The sequence below is a fragment of the Ceratotherium simum genome, chromosome 16 (genome assembly GCF_057802395.1).
Source record: "Ceratotherium simum simum isolate JZ-2026a chromosome 16, ASM5780239v1, whole genome shotgun sequence".
NCBI classification, from domain to species: Eukaryota; Metazoa; Chordata; class Mammalia; order Perissodactyla; family Rhinocerotidae; genus Ceratotherium; species Ceratotherium simum.
Genome location: NC_141915.1, coordinates 53,893,816 through 53,909,124, shown reverse-complemented (window position 1 = coordinate 53,909,124; position 15,309 = coordinate 53,893,816). Strand labels below are relative to the sequence as shown.

The 15,309-nt window shown below is 43.1% G+C and overlaps 1 protein-coding gene and 1 pseudogene across 6 annotated transcripts in view; one reads left to right on the top strand and one right to left on the bottom strand.

Annotated features, from left to right (window-relative positions):
* SLC39A11 (solute carrier family 39 member 11) overlaps nucleotides 1-15,309 on the top strand; it is a 369,359-nt gene that overhangs the window by 201,682 nt on the left and 152,368 nt on the right. The gene's annotated exons all lie outside the window — the stretch shown is intronic.
* Nucleotides 5,678-5,771, bottom strand: LOC147915064 (U6 spliceosomal RNA; annotated as a pseudogene).

The following is a 15,309-nucleotide window of genomic DNA, read 5'->3' as shown; positions in this document are numbered from 1 at the left end:
TTTTTGCATATGGCTATCCAGTTTTCCCAACACCATTTGTTGAAGAGACTTTCTTTTCCCCATTGCATGTTCTTGGCTCCTTTGTCAAAGATTAGCTGTCCATAGATGTGTGGGTTTATTTCTGGGCTTTCGATTCTATTCCATTGATCTGTGTGTCTGTTTTTGTGCCAGTACCATGCTGTTTTGGTTACTATAGCTTTGTAGTATATTTTGAAATCAGGGAGTGTGATACCTCCAGCTTTGTTCTTTTTTCTCAGGATTCCTTTAGCTATTCGGGGTCTTTTGTTGTTCCATATAAATTTTAGAATTCTTTGTTCTATTTCTGTGAAAAATGTTGTTGGAACTTTGATAGGGATTGCATTGAATCTGTAGATTGCTTTAGGAAGTATGGACATCTTAACTATGTTAATTCTTCCAATCCAAGAGCACGGAATATGTTTCCATTTCTTTGTGTCTTCTTCAATTTCTTTCAGAAATGTTTTATAGTTTTCGGTGTACAGATCTTTCACCTCTTTGGTTAAGTTTATTCCTAGGTATTTAATTCTTTTTGTTGCAATTGTAAATGGGATGGTATTCTTAATTTCTCTTTCTGCTACTTCGTTGTTAGTGTACAGAAATGCAACTGATTTTTGTATGTTGATTTTGTATCCTGCAACTTTACCATATTCGTTTATTACTTCTAAAAGGTTTCTGGTGGATTCTTTAGGGTTTTCTATATATAAAATCATGTCATCTGCAAATAGTGACAGTTTCACTTCTTCCTTTCCAATTTGGATCCCTTTTATTTCTTTCTCTTGCCTGATTGCTGTGGCTAGGACTTCCAATACTATGTTAAATAGGAGTGGTGACAGTGGGCATCCTTGTCTGGTTCCTGTTCTTAGAGGGATAGCTTTCAGTTTTTCACCATTGAGGATGATATTAGCTGTGGGTTTCTCATATATGGTCTTTATTATGTTGAGGTACTTTCCTTCTATACCCATTTTATTCAGAGTTTTTATCATAAATGGATGCTGGATCTTGTCAAATGCTTTCTCTGCATCTATTGAGATGATCATGTGATTTTTGTTCTTCATTTTATTAATGTGGTGTATTACGTTGATTGATTTGCGAATGTTAAACCATCCCTGCATACCTGGAATAAATCCCACTTGATCATGGTGTATAACCTTTTTAACGTATTGTTGTATGCGATTTGCTAGTATTTTGTTGAGGTTTTTCGCATCGATGTTCATCAGTGATATTGGCCTGTAATTTTCTTTTTTTGTGTTGTCCTTGTCTGGTTTTGGTATCAGGGTAATGTCAGCTTCGTAGAATGAGTTAGGGAGCTTCCCCCCCTCCTCAATTTTTTGGAAGAGTTTGAGAAGGATAGGTATTAAGTCTTCTTTGAATGTTTGGTGGAATTCACCAGGGAAGCCATCTGGTCCTGGACTTTTATTTTTGGGGAGGTTTTTGATTACTGTTTCGATCTCCTTACTGGTGATTGGTCTATTCAAATTCTCTACTTCTTCTTGATCCAGTTTTGGAAGGTTGTATGATTCTAAGAATTTATCCATTTCTTCCAGATTGTCGAATTGGTTGGCATATAGTTTTTCATAGTATTCTCTTATAATCTTTTGTATTTCTGAGGTGTCTGTTGTAACCTCTCCTCTTTCGTTTCTGATTTTACTTATTTGTGCCTTCTCTCTTTTTTTCTTGGTGAGTCTAGCTAAAGGTTTGTCAATTTTGTTGATCTTTTCAAAGAACCAGCTCTTGGTTTTATTAATTTTTCTATTGTTTTTGGTCTCCATTTCATTTATTTCTGCTCTGATTTTTATTATTTCCCTTCTTCTACTGATTTTGGGCTTTGTTTGTTCTTCTTTTTCCAGTTCCTTTAGGTGCATTGTTAGATTGTTTATTTGAGATTTTTCTTGTTTGTTGAGATAGGCCTGTATTGCTATAAACTTCCCTCTTAGAACCGCTTTTGCTGTATCCCATAAATTCTGGCATGTCGTATTTTCATTTTCATTTGTCTCCAGGTATTTTTTGATTTCTTCTTTGATTTCTTCGTTAACCCAGTCGTTGTTCAGGAGCATTTTGTTTAATCTCCATGTATTTTTGGCTTTTCTGATTTTCTTCCTATAGTTGATTTCTAGTTTCATACCGTTGTGGTCAGAAAAGATGCTTGCTCTTTTAAACTGAATACTTTTATCATTATTATTTTTATTATCATTATTTTATTATCATTATTATTATTGTTATTTCTGGAAATTTTTTAGCAATCATCTCTTCAAATTCACCGCTCCCTCATAGTCTTTATTTTCTTCTGCAACATTTATTAGATGTAAATTTCATGTTCTTATCTCCCTTGTGTCTTCTTGATGTCATCCATCCTCTACCTCTCTGTGCTTCAGGTCTATTCCCTAGTTCATAGATTAGTCATTGAGCTGATTCTAACCTACTCTTTAACTTGTCTGTTGAGTTTTTCGTTGAAATGACTGTAGTTTTTATTTTTATTTTTATTTTTGGTGAGGAAGATTAGCCCTGAGCCAACATCTGTTGCCAATCCTCCTCTTTTTGCTGAGGAAGATTGGCCCTGGGCTAACATCTGTGCCCATCTTCCTCCACTTGATATGTGGGACGCCTGCCACAGCGTGGCCTGATAAGCGGTGCGTAGGTCTGTGCCTGGGATCCGAACCCGCGAACCCCGGGCTGCCAAAGCAGAGCGCATGAACTCAACTACTACGCCACCGGGCTGGCCCTATAGTTTTTATTTTTTAGTTGTCCTAGTGGGTTCTTTTAAATATGTCTGCTTTTTCTTTGTTATATGTGGTTCTTTTCTTCTGGTTTTAATTTCTTTTTCTATGTCTTTAATCAGGTTAGGCATATTTTATATTATATTTTAAATTGTAAGTCTGTTCTATAAAGGCCGTGTTTCTCCCTGTCTGTGTGTTCACTGACTCTCAATCATGGTGTATTGTTTTCTCCTACGCTTTGTAACGTTTTAGCATCAATCCATCTCTAATGGGGTGCGTTTTTCCTTGAGGTTTCCCGAGGTTCATAGCAGAATCCTTCAGAGTAGTTTCATGTTTGTTTCTGGAAGACCCCTTTGCAATAACGCTAGTCTGGAACCTATTTTTGCAGTGATGGACAGGTTGGGGTTTTCCTAGACCACAAAGAAAGTGGAAACTGAGAGTTCCAAACTGTTCAAGGTATAAGCCCAAGGTTTTTTATTTTTCAAGCATTTTTTTTTTCTCCAGAGACCAGACAAAAACATGTGATCATCCTTTTTGTTTCTCTGTGCAGCTGGATGGATTTTTTTTTTTCCAGGCCACCCTTCCACATAGGGACAGAATTTCGTTTATAAAATTTCACCTCCTGCCTCATGTGGCCCAAGACATCATCTTTGCCCCACGTGAGCCGTAGCACCCAGATCCTATTTGTGGGACCCTTGGTGATCCTTAGGCAGCCTCTGAACTGGTTTTGGTGTTTAGGCTCTGGTTTATAGCTTCCTTATCATTAATGATTCCCTTTCTTCATTGCAAGCTCAGATGTGTATTTAAAACCTTTTCTGTTTGTTTATTTCATCCATCATTACTAGGTGATGTGGAGGGAGATTTTTGTTTTATCTTGATCTTTAATCTTGCTGGAAACAGACATATCTCTAGTAGAAATTTAAATTTGCGAAACAGTGTGCTTGCACACTGTCTTCAGTTGTTTGCCAGGTCCTGTGTGTCCCAGGTTCTGCCAGGCCACAAGCCATTCTTCAGTATCATTTCCTGGAGCTTCAAGAATTCAAGACTTGTGATGTTTCCATAAATTTGACAATAAAATTAAAATACAAACAAATGTTCATGATCACCAAGACTGATGTAAGAGGCGGGCGGGTTAAGACTTCTGTTTGGCTGTTAGGCAGGGAGGGAATTTTTGGCAGGGGACTAATTTTATAAGTGGTGAGTTCATTCCTGAATATTTTTGGGTTATGAGCATGTTTGCTTTCCTGGTCCACCTTGCAGAACTTGGAGAAGACATGCCTTGATAAAGAGGATCCTAGAAGTTGTTATGAGCATCCATCATGTCCAGAACCACATGTTGGGCACTCACCATTGTAGTAGTGGTCTCCTGTTAACCCTCTCACAATCCATGGTTTATTCGGTGAGCAATAGGCCATTAGATGTCCAGCTTTAGCTGAGCTCAGCCTGCCCTATAAAGGACGAATCTATGGGAAAAACCCAAATCTGTTGGTCCACATTTCTCACTGGGTGGACATTGATCTGTTTACATCAGGATTCCCTGGGTTTTAAGAAAACAAATACAGATGCTTATGCTCTGCCCCTGATTTGCCAAAATCAACTTTCTTGGGATGGGGCCAGGGAATCTGCCTTTTAAAATTCTCCAGGTGATTCTCAGTCACAGTACAGTGTGAGAATATTTGTCCATGGTGCCCACACTGAGGTGGTGATGGTGAAGCCAGTGCATTCCTAAGAATCTTTTGGGCAGACAGAATTTCCTTTGAGATGGAAAGGCTACGAACAGTGAGAACCAAGATCTTAGGTTGCTTTGTGCTTGAGTGTGGTGTAGGGGAGAGAGATTCGGCTCAGTGGTTTATCAAAAGCCTCTTCTTTGGAGGTGATTTTTTGGGGGGAGAAGGGAATGGTTTAAAGCCACATGGTGACATGAAAAGAAAGGAGGGGGAAAGAGGACAGGAGAAAATCTAACTGAGGATTTAACTTCCTTGGGGTTTGTGTTAAAACGTTGCCTGGATTTCAATTAAGCAGAGCACCTTCTTCCCATCCTCAGTTGGTCAGGTTGCCATGGCAGCAGGCATACTGCTATCTGTAGCCACCCCCACCCCTCTCAACCTGCCGCTGGCACAGGCGATCCTATGAGCTCCGCTGAGCCCAGACCTGACTTCTCCACAGGCTCAGGGCTACAGTGGCATGATGTAGGACAGATTTTGGGGGGGAGGTGAGAACTTGCCACTTCAGGTGGTTTATGATGGGTAAATGCTACACTCTAATAACTTCAAGAAAATCTGCCAGACAGCTCTGTCTGGGTCAGACGTTCTGTTCCTGCTCACGTGCTTTGGACTGGATTCAGGAACTGTATGAGCTAAGGCATCAGAGGTTATGCTATGGGCAGAGCACACCTCCGTGCCACCTCCCCTTAGCACTCCTTCACCCAGTGTCTTTCCAGGGGTTTCCCGTGGGTCCTCCTGGAACAGGGTTTCTCAGAGGGGGTTCCGTGGGCTTGCTGCACTGACACTTGTTCCCATGTTCCTGGTTTGATAAATGGAGGAAGTTATGGGGTCTGTCACCCTAAGAGCGATTACAACAGGAGGAACACATCCTGGGCATAAGGTGATGTATTCCATTTGGTGCAAGGTGAATAAATGATAGTACGACTATCATTTATTATAGGACCCCTGAGCCCTATCCAGGTCTGTCATGAGTTCTAAGAATCAGCACTTTAAAAAAAAATTATATATGATTTTTATAGAAGTTGTTTAGGTGACATTTCTTTTTAAATTTTATTTTATTATGGTAAGAATACTTAACATGAGATCTATCCTCTTAACAGATTTTTAAGTGTATGCTACAATATTGTTGACTTTTGGTACAATGTGTACAGCAGATCTCTGGAGCTTATTCATCTTGCTTAACTGAAATTTTATGCCCATTGAATAGTAACTCCTTATTTCAGGCCTGTGGAATACTTCACCAGTTTGGGTGTCATCCTTGCACAGAGGCCATGCTAATCTTCTCTGTATCTTTTGTGAGCGCAAGAATCTGCACTTTATTCAAGCTCCCCAAGTGGGGATTTTTGTTGTTAGTTACTTGTTTGTTTATTTTTGCATGCTCAAGTTTGAGAACCGCTGTGAAAGACTCTAAACTTGGCCTGGGCTCAGTTCGGGTTCTCTACCATCCAGCTGCTCACAGACTGCTCCCAACACACCCACGTGGCCTCAGCCCCCCACCTCTCTCTGTGCGATAAGAGCTACGGTGTGGTTGAAGATAACTGGTGCTCCATCTCAGCCCTGGGGCCCTTTTTCACAGTTACGGTCAGTAGTAATCTGAACGTTATATGGAGAGTCTGTCCTTCTGAAGCCTTCATTTTCAGCAGGCATTTCTGCCTTTAGCTGAAGCTGAAAGACGACAGAGCTCTCAGCAGCCGCATCTCTCTCCTCCTCTGAACCTCTGCTGGAGAGCATTTGTTCTCCCAGGAGGAACCAGGCCATCCTTCATGTGTCCCTGTGGTCGCTGTCTCAAGAGGAACAGTATGAGAAGGTGTGTCCCCAGCCTGACAAACGATTCTGCTCTGCCCCATTAAATCTTCTCAGTTCCCCAGGCAGGGTCCGCCCTTTAACATGCGGACGGCCTCCTTCATCCCCACTGATTTCACTGATAAGTCCCGCTCCATTAGATTTCTCGTTTCTTTTACTCCTGCTGTCTCAGAATCAGTCCTTTTCTTTGCTGTGTTATCTCCAAGCAACCTCAGGTCAGCACAGACACCTTTGCCTGTCTGTCTCCCTTCTGACCCAGAACTTCTGCCTCAGGAAGCCAAGGGCTCAAGAATTCAGCCTCCCCTCCTGGGGTCCACACGGAGCCCTCTGCAAGTCAGTCAGGCGTCTCGGCAGAGTGCCCACTGGATTTCCACCCTTTGAAGATGTGGTGGCCCCCAAGTCTTAGCCAAAAATGGTAGCGAAGGAGATGTGTTTCCCCTGCTGGGAGCTGCATCCTGATCAGTCGATGAGTTTCCAGAAACCAGTTTTGCTCCTGGCTGTTTCCCTTCTTACCTGTCTTTCTGGTCAAATCCAGGGAGTATAGAGTGGTGCTTTTTCTTCCTGGCAGTTAGCTGTCTGATGCTATTTCATCAAGCCATTAAGTTTCAGTTTCCAAGGTGAATTTCTAAAAATCATATATATATACAATTTTTAAAAATATTAAACCTGAAAGTGGAAATATAATGGCTTAATGAAATAGCATCACATATATAATATATATGGAGTATATGGATCATGTATGTATTTATGTATATGTATGTGTGTACATATACCCTCTATCTATCTATCTGTCTGTCTGTCTGTCTGTCTGTCTATCTATCTATCCATCTATCTGTCTATCATCAATTTTCTCTGGATAATGAGCAACCAACAAGCATGCTTCAGGGATGCCTGTGACCTACTTTATTCCCATCTCCCTGGTTGTAACAATTTTTTAGGAAATGCAAACTGGTGTTAATATTAGCCTAAGTAAACTACAGTTACATGAGGAATCTACTATTGAAAAAAGGAAAGAAAATAAAATAGGAAGTTACTTTGTATTCCAAAGCCAAATAGACGCTCTTAAAGGGCACCAGCCCTCTCCTTTTATTGATGGAAAGTCTCTATTATCTTTAGCAGCAGGTGATCCTTTCCGAAAGTTGAAAATGTCAACATGATTGTGGAATTTTGAAAAGCGTTCACATTATTGCCAAGGCATGGTTCTACTCTGGTGACACAGGGAATTGGGAGTTGATGTTAGTTGAAAATTCTGCACCAAATCCTATCATGATAGAATTTTCCTTCTCCACCACGGACCTCTTGCTCTTTTGGATTTAAGTCAAGAACGGATTAGTGTATTTGCACACCATTAGCCTTTCTTTTATACTTTTATAAATGCAATACGAGTTCATTGTGGGAAGTGCCACGACGTGGTTTATATTGCCCTCACTGTGTGCCAGCCAGGGCGGTCCATGCCGCTCTCATCTACTCTCCACAGCAGTCCTATAGTAATAATATCATCCCCATTTGGGAGTAATACTATCATCCCCGTTTGGCAAATGTGGAAACTGAGGCACAGGGGGCATCCAGTGATATCTCCAAAGCTACAACACCAGGAAATGGTGGGGCTGGGAGAGCAACTAGGGTGGGTGGGATTCTGCTGCTATAGAGTGAGTGTCCACAGGGTCTCCTTCTTCAGAACCAGTCTTCCTTGCTGCTTTCTATGCAGTAACACGGTGAGTCCTCTCTGTCATCACCTTGGAGAAAAAGGCAAAGAGAGAAGCCTGAAGAGGTAAGAAAAGAGGAAAGTGCTAGAGAGCCTGCCTGCCCAGGACTTTTCCCTTGTCCCCCTGGTTTGTGCCTGCCAGAGGACTGGACGCCTTCAGCCAGCACGCCAGCAATTTATGCTGTGCCCACCTGTGCCCCTGCCTGCCCACACCCACTGCCTGTCCTTTGCTTTGATTGACAGTCCCCAGAAGAGGATCAAGAGAAACTGCCAGAGCACCTCTAATCAAATAAATTGATCATGATCTGATGTAGGCACATGTGCATATTCTCTCTCTCTCTCACACACAGAATGCATATGCTGACATGGCGAGTAACGGGAAACTTCTGGGACTCACAGCCGTTGTAGCTTTCTTCCCCATTAATCCTGGCGAGGGACACAGGTGGCTCCTGTGTCCGAATCACATTTGCTGACCTGGTGAATGGGGAGGTGGTGGCAAACTAGCAACCTAGTGCAAGACCTGCCAGGAATTTCCCCCATTCTGCCTCTCTAGTTGTGCCTACAGATTTGTCTTTCCATGGTCCACTCCCCACCCTCAGGTCAAACCTTGGCAGAAGTTTGCCATCATGTGAAGTGATGTGACTTGGGTTCTTTTTCATGGAGAACACCCAGTTAGGAGAGTGGTTTTTCTGTATTAGTTGGGACCTCATCCTTGTAGAAGTTGTCTTTTTCTTAACAGCGTGGATGGCTATGCTGAAATTTACCTTTGCACGCTGTCTGAAATGTTTCTTGAACAGATTAATAGCATGAAAATATTGTTGGGGAAATATTTAGCTAATTAAGAAAAACTTTTAGAGACAAACATTTAGCTGCACTTACTAATGTGTAAATTATTTGCATCTCAATGATATGCTAATTGCTCCTTACTTATAAGCCCATGCTGATTGGAAATGAGCCCACCTAACCCATGAATGTCCATCAAGGCTTCACCTTTCTGGCTTTGTGGGTTATGCTAACAGAAGGCTTCTTTTCAATCAAAAGAATACAGATGGTTCTGCCCATTATAGGTTCTCTGTGACAGAATATCCTACATCCTCTTCCCCAGAAAAAGGACTTTCTCTGCTCATCCTTGTGGAGTGATTTGCCATTTGCTTCCACATTTTATCTCCTGGAATTTCTTCTTGGTTAGTAGGATCATCTGTTGAGATGCAACTCACCCAGCTATCTCATCCCCAAATGATCCCTTGTTAGTCTTTATGTGATTTTCTTGAATCAGATCAGTATCTGGGAGCCTTTAGTCTTGGTGAGGAAGGGCTTGCCTGTGGGAAAGAAGAGGAAAGCAGAGGAGAGGGCCTGTGCCCACTTGCACACACTGCCTCCCTCATCCTCTGGGCTCCTCTGTCCCTGAACCTACTCTTCTCTGGATATACATTTGAGTGAAATGTGGGTGACCAAGACCAGGACTGGCCAGGTCGAGAAGATTGGCTACTTTCTTGGGCAGAGTGGTTAGTCTGCAAGAACTCACGGCCAGGGGACCATTGTAGGGAACTGGGGATTTGCATGGGCAGCAAGCCTCGGGTGAGAAGATGGACCTGAATGTGGACCTGAAGGCCAAGTTGAAGTCCTGTTTGCCCTCAGATGTCTGTTTTGTTCTGCAGCCTGGGGTGAAGCCTGCAGAGCTAATAGTCACCCGAAATTGGCTAATTACTTTGTAATTACAGGGTTCTTGCAGAGAGCAAGGCTACGCAAGGCTTGGAAACTACAAGATGGCTGAAGAGTTGAGACTGCCGTGGTGTATAGAGGTCACGAGTGCTCCAACAAAGGGTGCCTGGCATCAGGGCTGATGAAATGGGGCCGTCTCAGAGCCGTTGCTGGGAGAGACACTGACGTTGCGAAGTCCAGTGGTTTTCATATGCCAGCTGGTGGACCAGCTGCCTCAGCCCCACCCCCGAGCCCTTTGTAAATGCAGATTGGCAGGCTCCTCCCCCAGAGGTGCTAATCCAATAGGTCTGTGGCTGGAGCTGAGGATCTGGATTTTTTAATTCCTCAGATGATTCCGACACGAGGCCAGTTTCCAGAGGCACCAATCCGGTCCTGAAAAGGAGACTTCCCTGACTACGGGGCAACTAGAGCAGGGGGATTCTCCCTAAAACCTCTTCCTGTCCCCACTTGGAGGTGAGGGGCGCCACGCAGAGTGAGCACAGTGGGCATCAGAGCTGCAGCGGGCGGGTGGAGATGCATCCTGAGGCTTCTGCGTGGTGGAAGGAAATGTTCATGCCCCAAATGCTTCGGAGAGTAGGTCGAGGGAGGCCTCTTAGTGGAGGTGGTGGCTAGGCTGGAAGGGACGGAGACTGAGGTGGTGTGGTTGTTGAAACAGCTCAAAACTGGCTGTCAGAAGATCTGGGTTTCTATCCCTGTCTGCTACTTTATAGCTTCATCGTTATTAGTAAGATCACTCAATATCTGAGCCTAGGTTTTCTTATTTTAATCAGAACCTTTTTGGTTGCTGATGACAGGAATCAGCTCAACCAGCTGAAGCCAAAGAGATTTTATCAGTTCACTAGTGGGAGGGGTATTGAAAGCTCATGGAATCAGGGAGAGCTTCAGGAACAGGCCTCAGGATCTGGAATGGGGAACTTGGCACCATTGAGGTGACCTCTCCACCTGATGCGTTTCCCTTGTCTTTGCTTGGTGTGGCTGGGCATCAGTCCACAAGGGCGGTGTCCACAGGGCAATGCACACAGACCGAGGATTCTGATTGGCTGGTTTAAATTGTAAGTCCCACCCCTGAACTGACCACTGTGCTCTGGAGACCAGATCAGGTGTAGAGTTGGGGTGTTGAGTTTGGAGAGGTCTAAGGCTGAACACGTTAGTCTCCTCTGTCTGAGTTCATGAATCAACTGTAAGAAGCAAAGGAGGCGGGCCGGCCCCGTGGCTTAGCGGTTAAGTGCGCACGCTCAGCTACTGGCAGCCCAGGTTCGGATCCCGGGCGTGCACCAACGCACCGCTCGTCCGGCCATGCTGAGGCGGCGTCCCACATACGGCAACTAGAAGGATGTACAACTATGACATACAACTATCTACTGGGGCTTTGGGGAGAAAAAGGAGGAGGACTGGCAATAGATGTTAGCTCAGGGCCGGTCTTCCTCAGCAAAAAGAGGAGGATTGGCATGGATGTTAGCTCAGGGCTGATCTTCCTCACAAAAAAAAAAAGAAGCAAAGGAGGCAGATGGAAATAAAAAATTCGTCTTCGTTTCTGGTGAAGGTTAGGTTAGAGGCAATGGCTGATATACATCAACAGTGGGATTCATAATGGTGAAATGCAGAATTAGGCTGACTTACCTGCCAACTTACAGACACATCTGTGGGGCCCTCTGGGCTCTGGACCCTGTAAAACTTGCAACATGGAGCATTAGACCAGAAGTCGTACTACTCTGGGCACCCTGGCACTCAAGGGAAGGGGAAGGAGGCTGAACCATGCATGTCTGGGTTCTCCCCCTAGATTCATCTCTCAAGAAACTCACTCTGTCCCCTTGCAGAGGTGTGAAAAGTGGGACAAAAGGCCAAGAGTATTTAGGAGAAAATCCCTCATGGAAACAAGAGGAGTGAGGAAGAAGCATCCTACACTCCACCCAACAGGAGGAAAGACTGGTCAGTTACAGGAAGAAGCCAGAGTTAGGAATAATGGCTGGGTGGCTAATTGGAAGGAAGAATATTGGGGTAGGTCACAGAGCTAACCCATTCTTTATCTGTAAAATAGGATTTGAAAGACCCATAGAGTTATTTCAAATCTTCTTTTACAGACATAGGATTGAAATATACCATTTAAATTGAGCCTGAAGGACGAAGGGCTCAGAAACGACTCAAAGGATAACATTTACATCACAGAAGTCTCAGAACAAAAAATATTGGCCCTTTCAAGTTCAAACAACATTTGGCCAATTTTTAAGTGGCAATTTATAATTCCTGTCTAGCGGGCTTTTATTATTCTAAACACCAAAGCTCACTAGAGGCCTGGAAGGTAACAGATTGTGCCTGACTTTGAAATATTTTGGACAATAAGTACATCTTCTAATAGGAAAAATCTTGAGTGTGTATTCTTGGTTCTTTATTTGGCTACTGGAAATTCTGCATTGTGCCCATCTTCGCCTCTAGTAGTTAAAGGAAATTCGGTTGAGAACCATTGATACAGGGGAATATATAATAACGTAGAATATGTTCAGGCTTTATTGCTATGTAAAGCCATGTTTCAAACAGTACGATCCAATTAAAAAATGTGTGTATATATGTATGTGTGTTCATCTATACACATATAGTATAAGTATAAAAAAGATTGTCAGGATTTTTTAAAGGTGGTCACCTCTTTGTGCTTATTAATATTTTCTATGTTTCCTATAATGTCTGAGAATTTTTGTAGGTCAGAAAATATTTTAATAAATTTTAAGGGACAATAATGCTTTTTATTTTAGGACACAAAGAGATGTCGATTCCTCTGGGCAAATGAATTTGTTTCTCATTTAGTGGACATTCCTTATTTTATGAACAGTTGGAATGTGCTGTCCCTGAGGCTCATCTTGGGGAATTTCTTGGGCCAGGACACAGTTCTGTAAACACTGGCACTGGAAATAGCCACTCCCCCCTACTCGCTGGGGATGAGCGATCCTTTAGGCCAGCTGTGTCGGAGGCTGTGTCTGAAGGCATGGAACATTAGCCCTGGAAGGGGCCCTGAAGGCAAATTCAGCTCATTTACAGTTGGAAGAAGCTCAAACCTTTAGAGGTTGGGACTTTCCTAGAGTTACGTACCAAAAACTGGATATAGAGTTGGCCTGAGAATTCTATGCCATGATTCCATTCATTGAATTGTGTCTTTCTAAAGAGAGAGGAAAATCTGGTGCAAATTTAATGTAGACAAGTATATTGAAGACATAGATGTCTAAGGACATGAATCAGGCTTCCCTATGGTAGCTTTTCCCTACTCCTTCCTTCCCTCCCTCCCTCCTTCTCCCCCTCTAGCCGCTTAGCTCCTGAATCCCTTGACTATGTTTGGGACTCTCCCTTCCCCCCACTTTGCGAGTCTTGGTGGAAGACAGAGCCTGCCTTTCAGGATAGAAGTTGGACTTCTAGCCTCTCTTCAGGTGGTGGTGACTTTGGCTTGGCCAGTTGGATGTGCCTGATAGCCAAGGGGGCAGCTTTTCCAGCAGGAATGGCCAGCACTTGGGGCCAACAACTAAGCTAGGGCATGTGGTGTCTGGCATTGGGGATAGCAGGTGCCACCTTGAGGGTGTTACTGTGGCATTTTGTCAATGGACCAGGAAGTTGTGGTCTCCCTTGGCCCTGTCTGGGTTCCAGGATGGGTTCTGTGGCCATCCTGGGTTGGTTCCATGAGCCCCTCGGTACCTTTCCAATGAATGAGTTGGCTTCTGTTGCCCACCACTGAGGATGGTGCCTGGTAAACTCTCCCTACTGAAGCTGGACGTGGACGTAAATTCTCCTTTGCATCCAGGTGAAGTCTCTTAGTCTTCTTGTAATAAAGACAAAAAGCAAAACAAATTTCAGGCTTGTGCTTATCGTTCTTCCTTTGTTGTTATCTCCAGCGATTATCCTGTATTCCAGTGTTAATTGTTTGCTTCCCGAAAAGCAAGGAAATCCGTAAACCAAGAAATGTTTATGGAATTTCAGTCTCACTTAAGCCTTTTTAGTACTACATTTTCCTTTCAGTTATGTTTGTTTCAGTTTCAGTTTGTCTTTGACAAAAGAATGATTTTGTTTTCCTATTGTAGTTTGCAGAATATAATGCTCTTTGTTAATATTGGCAATATGTATACTCTCTTGATTGTAGCAGCTAAGAGTTTTCATTAATCCTGTCATGTTTTGATTCCTGGTGACCGACTCTCAGGATAAGATTGGAAGTGCTAGATATAAATAAGGGGAGAGATTATATAGAGTTAGACCATACACAGACCCTACATAGACGCTACATAAACTTAGGAAAGATGAGAGAATGCCTTAGTTTGGGGGAATTTGTTTTCTCTCAATTCTTCGCTGGTGGTTGTATTTCCTTGTGATGGCCCATAGCCTCTAAGAAAAAAAAGAGGATTTTTATTTGATGTAAGGAAGTGATGGTTCCTATCAAGACAATTCAGTTACTTTTCACCTTCTAGTCTTAAATTCCTTTGCCTTTCTCACTGTGTGTTTGGAAGAGAGTCATATTTATCCTTAGATACCCAGATGTAACTAAGGGTCAGGTACCTCCCTGTCTACTGCTTTGAAACACCTCGTTAGGCAATAATATTTGGACTGAAGTAAATTGAACTACAGAGGAAGGACCTTGACTAACTTGTAGTTGGGTGGTCTAAAACATTAATTTTTAAAATTTAGTTTGTATTCAGGGTGAGAGTGGAGGGCCGTATGGCTTGTACAGTGCAGACTCCTGGGCCCCTCTCCAGGGGTTCTAGTTTAGTAGCTGCCAGAGTGGAGTCCAGGAATCGGCATTTTAGATGCTCCCACCATGACCCTGCAGTGGATGGTGTTCACTCCACACTTGGAGATATAGTGGTCTAGGGTCTTTATTCTCAGCATTAGAGAAGATGGCAGAGCAGCATTATGTCAAAGGCAAAAAGTGAGCCAAGTCACAATTGTTAATATTAGCAATTGGACATGAGCCCTGAAATAGGTGTTCTTCTCTTAGATGTCTCCTCCTTGACCTGGTAATTTACAACCATGTAAGTGAAGCGAGGAGCTACCATCTTTGTGGGAGAGGCTGAGAGTCCTTTGCAAAGCTCTTATAAGCATAGTGTTCTCCAAAATGCCCTTTCTCTGCGTGTGCTGGGACTGTTTTGAAGCAAATGTTTTCTGCTGGTGGACCCTTCAAAAGCTACGGAGGTCTCTTTCCCAGCAGGGTGTCTGTACAGGGTGGGCTAAGAAGAACTGTAGAGACAGCTCTGCTGTCCCCTTGGGATTTATTTTTCGACCATAATTAATTCATCAGGAGTGAGTTCACATTGATAAAATGGTTGTTTGTCCCTTTAAAGTAGAAGAGCTGACCTGGTAGGTGGGCATTTTAATCTTACTGGAAATTTTGGCTCCGTTGACTGAGAGTAGAAATTATTTCCTCACTTAGATGTTTGGAACAAGCAGTGTTTCAGTGGGTGGTTTGCTTAATGGATGAGAAATCTTTAGCTAATGGTGAACCCATCTCTTCTTCTGATGTACATTTAATTTTTACCAATTATGCAAATCTATTTGTCTCTGTGTTGTCACTAAGCATTGCTTATTCATAAGCATCAAAGGTAAGGCATGGATTGCTTTTGGTGCCTGGAAAATATGTACTGACTGAAAAGACAAG